Genomic DNA, 6,000 nt, shown 5'->3' with positions numbered 1-6,000 from the left:
TGCATATGCTGGAGGGAGGTAGGTGTTTGTGTGAGCTCTTCAATTAATGAGATAATTAAGCTTATTAAGTGTAGAAATCGACTTGATTTCACTTTGTAAACAGTTCAGAGACTATGAGATGTTCTGTTGTATGTTTTATGTGCAAGTGGATTTAGAATGTGAGGATTTATCGTGTGGGCCGTATGCATGCAGTGTTAATGTGGTTCTGAGTTGTTAGCCAGCTAACATGTGTTGTATTATACAGGAATGCATTGTCAAAAGGTGACCACGAGTGATTTTTTCTCCTTTATTGACATTAATCCACAAAGAAGTGTTGATTGGTGGGAGAGACTGTTAATAAACCTTCTCTGGTGAACTGAACTAAAGCGTCCAGAGACTTCCTTGAACACAACGCAGATAAGAGTAGCAGCGGTTAGCATGAGACCGGCTACAATCGCACGTGCAACAGCAAAATTTTCGCGGGGAAATGGCTACGGGGCCTCGCGCCATCTGTTTCTTACTGGATGCGCGTGCACGCTATAAAGGTTAGCTTCGGATGCTAAAGGTTCTGACAGAAGACAAGAGAAGAAAAGCTGGGCAGGATTTTTAAAGGTTTGTTTTGGTTACCTCTGAGGAAACAGTGGTATAGATTACAGCTCTAGTTTACAAGCTAAACAGTTACACAAAAAAAACAAAGTTAGAGAGAGGGGAGGGGTGAGAGCTGAACCCGGGAAAACGAGCCTGTGAGGCGGCAGTGATGCTTCACCTTCACCCGCTGATTCTCACTTTATCTCTCAGTCTCCATCAACTTCAACACTGATTATCTCACTTTTATCTCTATCTTAGGTTTCATTCATCACTCAAAACTTTCATCTAAAACACACGACTAAGTCGAAATGTAAGTATACAAATTAACCGTCTACGGTTATATTTATGGCTGTTAATATATTATTTATACATTAAGTTATAATTAACATGCTAGTTTGGGTAGATAAAATCCGTATCATAATTAAAATTGTTACTTTGGTTAAATAGAAGCTTCTTATAACAAGTGCAGCGATGTGTGATCAGTGTAGTGATCCACAAAAAGGGTTTCATTTATATCCTAATGATCAGTGTAGTACATGAGGACACGCCCCCAATCAGTGTAGTACATGAGGACACGCCCCCAATCAGTGTAGTACATGAGGACATGCCCCCCATCAGTGTGGTACATGGGGACACGCCCCCAATCAGTGTGGTACATGGGGACACGCCCCCAATCAGTGTAGTACATGGGGACACGCCCCCAATCAGTGTAGTACATGGGGACACGCCCCCGATCAGTGTAGTACATGGGGACACGCCCCCGATCAGTGTAGTACATGGGGACACGCCCCCGATCGGTGTAGTACATGGGGACACGCCCCCGATCGGTGTAGTACATGGGGACACGCCCCCAATCGGTGTAGTACATGGGGACACGCCCCCAATCGGTGTAGTACATGGGGACACGCCCCCAATCGGTGTAGTACATGGGGACACGCCCCCAATCGGTGTAGTACATGAGGACACGCCCCCAATCAGTGTAGTACATGAGGACATGTGGCCTGTGTGTGTGTCTGCCCTTAAGGAGCCGTGACCTCTTATAGTGTCCCGTCTCTATGGCGCGTATGTGTGTGGTCGTACACTCTCTGGCTCTATGACTGATCACTTTCACAGTCATAGAGCCACACTGTACAGTTAGTTTTAGCATATAAAAATGTGCTGTTTAATTGTGTGTGTGTTTTCAGCAGGGGGAAAAATGCAGAAATTCATCTGATGAAGAACAATATTGGACTGTGAGCAAAGACAGTCTGGATGACCGTCTCAATAACATGGGGTCTCTCTCTCTCATTCAGTTTTCCTTCATTGTGTGTTTAAACAGTACAGTTATTCTTTGCAGTGCTTTGACTTGCACTGAATTCAGTGAGCTTTTGTTCTCTGTAATGAGAACAATACCAGTGAAAAAACGCCCACAGTTAAAATAGCATTAGCTTTAAGACGTTAAAACCGTATCAATTGTTATCTCAGATCCATTGTCTCTTGCTTTTCTTCTGTACTTCAGTTTGTTCTGTGCATAAGTGCTTTGGAATTAGTTATAATTCTGTTATACTCTCTCTCTCTCTCAGCTTGATTATCACCCTCACTGTGCTCTGTGAGAGAGAGTCACCTGGGGCACGCAATAGAAATATCCAAAATCGACATTTTGAGATTCAGGAAAATTCAGAATTGTCTCCCCATTGACCTATGAATATTTTAGTACCTCACTAGAGTCTATAAAATGTATAGATCACGTTAAAATGCGCTATACTTAACTATTGGCTTTGAGTGGTGAGGGAGACGTCTATATTAAACAATATAATAATCTCGGTCTGTGTTCCAGGCGAGAGAGGAGAAGGAGGATGTGGAGGATGAGGGAATAGTCCTGGACTCTTCTTATGAAGGTGTCATGGACTCACCGGTGTGTTCGTGCTGGATGTCAGAGAGACTGGTGTGATTATATTTTTAATAATACATGACATTTTCTGTGATTTTCAGTGGTTTTGCGTTTTTTGGGATCTGAATTCTGATATTTGGTTTCAGTCCTGAGTTTTTATTTTCTTTTTCACACACAGCTGTATAAAACTGTGTAAACTGGTGACACTTTTTTTTAGTTGATTATTATAATTGATGTGTAATTTGTGGACAACATCTCCACGTTGCACCAGGGCTGCTGAAATGCAGATCTCTGAACTACAAGCACAGCTGGACTTCAGCACAGCCATCTATCTGCTGCTGCAGCACCAACAGGTACACACAAGATTTACGTTCAGCTGGAAAGATTTTGTGGTTTGGTGTTTGCGTTTTTTTCCACCCTCTTAAAAATGTTCTCTTTCCCTCTGTGTCTGTTTGTGATGACTCTTTCGTGCATGTTGCAGTCCACGTTGACGACACCTGGTCAGTAACACACACAAATACATTATTATGTGTGATTACAGCTGGTTACAACAAGAGCTTTATTTAGATTGGTTGTATTGACATTAAAGGAAATGGCTGTCTGACTGCTTACGGTGACATAACAATGGGAAGCCTTTTTTATTGGATAAATACCTTTTTTAAGGAAGAAAAGATCTGAGCAACCGCTGAGATTTAAATCACAGAATTGAGATAAATACACTGTTCTGTATCATTTTGTTATTCAGATGGTTGACTGTGTGTGTGTCTGTGTGTTTGTTAGGGCAGAAGTCACAACTTCTGATGCCTCAGAAAGCGCCCAGATCCTGATAATTTGTAATTTGTATATTTTCTTTTGTAACCGTCCCAAGTATTTTTTTACTGATTAAATACCAGAACATGTTCCCTATATTTTTTGTTTTTGTTTCAAGAGCGTTTTTTTTTGTTTGTTTCAAATTTTAAGATTTAAGTTGTTTTATCTTTGTATCTTTGTGTGTGTGTGTGTGTGTGTGTGTGTGTGTGTGAGAAAGTAAAGGCTTTTGTATTATTAGCCCATTTTAATGTCGTATACATGTGTTTTTGTTTTTTGGTTCTGGTTCTGTTTTGTGTGTTAGGGTGTTAGTCAAGTTTGACTGTTTTTTCTTTGTTGAATATCCATCATTATTTATGTACTGTTAAAGGTATTTGTGTTTTGTTATTTGGTATAACTTTGGATGTATTTCATAAATGACTTTTATGCTTTTATTTTGCACATATGATACTCTAATAAATATATATTTATTCTGGAATTTCTATTTTAAGTCTGTCAGTTTTTGATTCACACTCCAGTAGCTCAAGTAGTGATTGCATCCTATGAATTTATCCATATGCATCATTAAAGTTGTAATATACAAAAATACGGTTTCATTAATATTTTGAAGCAATTCTAGAAATACTGTACATCTACAGCAAACAGATTACAAACTGAGCTAAACATGGAGCATTAAAATGTTTGGTTCAGGAAATATTAATATTAAACAAAACAAAGCCTGTTCTAAGATAGAAAACAAATTTATTGTATTTTCTCTATTAAGAGCTAACAGTGTCACCTTTTGGGTATAATTCCTGGGTGCACTGCAGGTTCTGGAGATGCTGGAGCTCAGCACACACACACAGCAAGGACGAGTCTGCTCTCTCTGTCACCCTGCCTTCAGATGAGTCCTTATGACTCCGTTCACTGATCGTGTAAAGGGTTCATCTCCACGTTGCACCAGATCTCAGCCTTGTCCCAATCCCAGAGGGGCAAAGAGGCAGGAAAACCTGTGCTGGGCTGCTGACCTGTCCGTCTCAGAGTGCGCTACACACACTCCGACACACTGGCAGGAGCAGGTCACACAACTGCAGAGACAGCTGGACTTCAGCACCGCCATGTGCTGAATGCTGCCTCAGGACCAGCAGGTACACACACACAAAAGATTTACGTTCAGGTGGAAAGATTTTGTGGTTTCTTTACTAAAGATTTGCTTATTATTGTCCAGAGAAGAATTGGTGAAGATCATGACAACACATGTTGTGTGATTATTTAGATTGGTTGGATTGACATTAATGGAAATGGCTGTCTGACTGCTTATGGTGACATAACAATGGGAAGTGCGGTTTGGTTATTGGGACTGTTGATTAGATTAGATTAGATTAGATTCAACTTTATTGTCATTGTGCAAGGTACATGTACAGAGCCAATGAAATGCAGTTAGTATCTAACCAGAAGTGCATAGATAGCTTATTTATAAGTGGCAGTGTAATAAATAAGGGTATGAGGTTATACAGAAGGTATAGTAATATGTACATATAACTGAATAAGGGTATATATAGTGTGTTTTTTATATAAGTATGATACAGTATGAAGTGGTATGACAGATATAGCTGTACAAAAGTTATGTCATTATGAATATATGCATCTATATATGTATAAACAGAATAAATATGGATGGACATACAGAAGTGTAATGATAGTTTTTGGCTGGTGCAAGGATGCATGATTTTAAAGTGGTGCAAAATAGTGCAAAACACAGAAGAAAAGTGACAGTACAGTGGTGATTGTTAACACCATCTCAACTGTTCAGTGCAGAAACAGCCACGGGAAAGAAGATATTTTTCAGTCTGTTTGTTCTGGCTCTGAGACAACGGTAGCATCTGCCCGATGGGAGAAGTGTAAATAGTCCGTGGTTGGGGTGAGAGGGACCTTTGATGATGCCCCTCACCCTTTGCAAACAGCGTTTTTTGAAAATGTTCTCCAAGGTGGGTATTTCAATACCAATGATTCGTTGGGCGGTTTTCACCACCCTCTGAAGGGCTTTACGGTCTGAAGCTGTGCAGCTACTGTACCACACTGAGATGCAGTTTGTGAGGATACTCTCAATGGTACAACGGTAAAAGTTCTCCAGTATCCTGTAGCACAGACGGGACTTTTTAAGTCTCCTCAGAAAATATACGCACTGTTGTGCCTTTCTGATCAGGATGGAGGAGTTCAGAGACCAGGTGAGGTCTTCAGAGATGTGTATTCCAAGGAACTTAAAGCTGGGTACACACTCAACAGCAGTTCTGTTGATGTGAATTGGAGGATGAGTGTGATTGCCAGCATGTCTGAAATCCACAATTCTCCTTGGCCTTTTTGGTGTTAAGTTCCAGGCTATTGTCCTCACACCATGGTACTAGGTGCTGGATCTCCTCCCTGTAAGCCTTCTCATTGTTACCTTCTATCAGGCCTACCACTGTGGTGTTGTCTGCAAACTTTATAATGCTGTTTGAGGTATGCAGTCATGGGTGAAAAGGGAGTATAGTAGTGGAGACAATATACATCCCTGAGGAACCCCAGTGCTGATGGTGAGACTGGAGGAGGTGACAGTGTTCAGATGAACTGACTGTGATCTGTTCGTAAGGAAGTCCAGAGTCCAATTGCAAAGTTGTATGCTGATGCCAAGTTGTTCCAGCTTCAGGGTTAGCTTGGAAGGGCTTCCAAGTGAGTCAGGGCAGAATGAAGTACAGTGGAAATGGCGTCCTCAGTTGAACCATTTTACACCTGTCTCA

The 6,000-nt window shown here is 40.9% G+C and overlaps 1 long non-coding RNA gene across 7 annotated transcripts; it reads left to right on the top strand.

Moving 5' to 3' along the window:
* LOC132848825 (uncharacterized) lies at window positions 1-3,722 on the top strand. 7 transcript variants are annotated; one of them, XR_009648771.1, is made up of 6 exons: window positions 1-18; window positions 826-877; window positions 1,752-1,840; window positions 2,384-2,491; window positions 2,709-2,790; window positions 2,919-3,722. It is a non-coding gene; the product is annotated as an uncharacterized LOC132848825 (long non-coding RNA). The 7 variants fall into 7 exon arrangements; XR_009648773.1 differs by lacking the exon at window positions 1-18 and adding an exon at window positions 25-591; XR_009648772.1 differs by lacking the exon at window positions 1-18 and having other exon boundaries at window positions 25-877; window positions 2,919-2,937; window positions 3,218-3,722.
* The last annotated feature ends 2,278 nt before the right edge of the window (window positions 3,723-6,000 follow it).

The sequence above is a fragment of the Tachysurus vachellii genome, chromosome 7 (assembly GCF_030014155.1).
Source record: "Tachysurus vachellii isolate PV-2020 chromosome 7, HZAU_Pvac_v1, whole genome shotgun sequence".
In the NCBI taxonomy this organism is placed as follows: domain Eukaryota; kingdom Metazoa; phylum Chordata; class Actinopteri; order Siluriformes; family Bagridae; genus Tachysurus; species Tachysurus vachellii.
This window is presented reverse-complemented; position numbering and strand designations above follow the sequence as displayed.